The 1561-nt window shown below is 45.5% G+C and overlaps 1 long non-coding RNA gene across 1 annotated transcript; it reads left to right on the top strand.

Annotated features, from left to right (window-relative positions):
• LOC140322615 (uncharacterized) lies at positions 1–884 on the top strand. Its single transcript, XR_011919211.1, has 2 exons — positions 1–348; positions 575–884. It is a non-coding gene; the product is annotated as an uncharacterized lncRNA (long non-coding RNA).
• The last annotated feature ends 677 nt before the right edge of the window (positions 885–1561 follow it).

The following is a 1561-nucleotide window of genomic DNA, read 5'->3' as shown; positions in this document are numbered from 1 at the left end:
CTTCCCCCCTTCATTCTTCCTTATACCCCCCATGCCCTACACCTCCCATTGTTTTTGTCTCCCCCTCTTCCCATCTGACTTTATAACTACCACGTCTGTTTCTCTTCCTGTTCCCACTTTTTTGCCCCTAACTTCCACTTCATCTTCAACTCTGCCTTTGCCCCATCATCCCCCCCCCTTCTACCCCAAGCATGGTGTCTGTTGGTCCTTCACTCTCTCCTCTGGTCAGTTGGCCAGTTTTACTTTCTTATCAGGAAAAGAATTCACCTGAGGGCAGAAGATGCACTTTTCTTCTTTGTGAACAATGTGATCCCCCCAACTAGTGCCACCATGGGGCAGCTTTACCAGGTAAGTCACAGGAAAATACATTTGTTATGGGTGAGTGGGTATATAGGAGTGAAGGGGGCAAGTGATTGTTGTTCGGGTAGTGCTGTGTATAGGGGTGCCTTGCAATGTGGGGTAGGAGGTGTGTGCTGCTGGATTGGACTATATAGTGCAGTATGGGGGGGGGGGGGTAGTACTTTGTATAGGGGTAATTGGGTGTACTTACCTGTTTTTTTCCCTCTTCCTGCAGGAACACCATGAGGAGGATTGCTTCCTGTACATTGCATACAGTGATGAGAGTGTATATGGGATGTAAAAGCCCCAACCCCTTTACCCATCATCCCTATTCTTTCCTTTTTGGCCACCTACCCTGTGTGATACTTACATTATGGTCCCAAACCTTTTCCCTCTGCTACTACCACTTCCTTGTATAATTGTATAATCTTTGAATAATTGCCCCCTCTGGGGGCGGGTTGTATATCAGGGGTGGGACAGCTCTCCCTACCCCTCCCCTACCCTACCCCATTTGGGGATATTCGTAATAAAATGATTTGGCGTGCCTTGGCTAGTCTTTGTGTGGATTGAGAATGTTTGAGGGTTACACCCCTACCTGGAGAGTTCCGGCCTCGCAAACATTGTCAGCACCCCAAATCCAACACAGCAATGTACCCCGAATTCTGAGGCTTTGCACTCGTACAGTAACATCTTTTGTCTTAGAAACACAATAACCGAGCTTTCAATGATGCAAACCACTTTTTTATTGAAAGGTAACAGTTTGCATTTGGCGTGCTTTTGAACAATGAATGTGATTTTTGCTGTACGCATGCTGATAATTCCTCTAACCTCGGCTCGTACTTTGTAAGTTAGAGAGCGACATATGCGGCACTCAGGTCGTTGGTCTGTTTCTGGGGTCACATGTCATATCTTTCAGTGCTGAAGACGCTCACAAACATAAAATGATCCAGGAAAGCAATCCCAAGTACTTTCACTGACTTCAAATTATTTGGCAGAGAATTCCAGAGAAAGGATTTCATTTTCACAACTTACTGACATTTGTCATCCCTTCTACCTTCCCAAGTGTTTCACGCAGCTCGTAGAATTCATTTCTCCTGATAGAGCTTTCCTCAACTTCCAATAGCTCCATTCCTTCTAGTTCTTCTAATTTGGGTTTTCTGGAGAAGTTACAAAACACGCGTGTGTCTCCATCTTACAGAACTACAAATTGCAGCCGCTACAA

This window comes from Pyxicephalus adspersus, chromosome 2 (genome assembly GCF_032062135.1).
Source record: "Pyxicephalus adspersus chromosome 2, UCB_Pads_2.0, whole genome shotgun sequence".
NCBI classification, from domain to species: Eukaryota; Metazoa; Chordata; class Amphibia; order Anura; family Pyxicephalidae; genus Pyxicephalus; species Pyxicephalus adspersus.
Note: the sequence above shows the minus strand (reverse complement) of the source record. Positions and strands in the feature narration are given on the sequence as shown.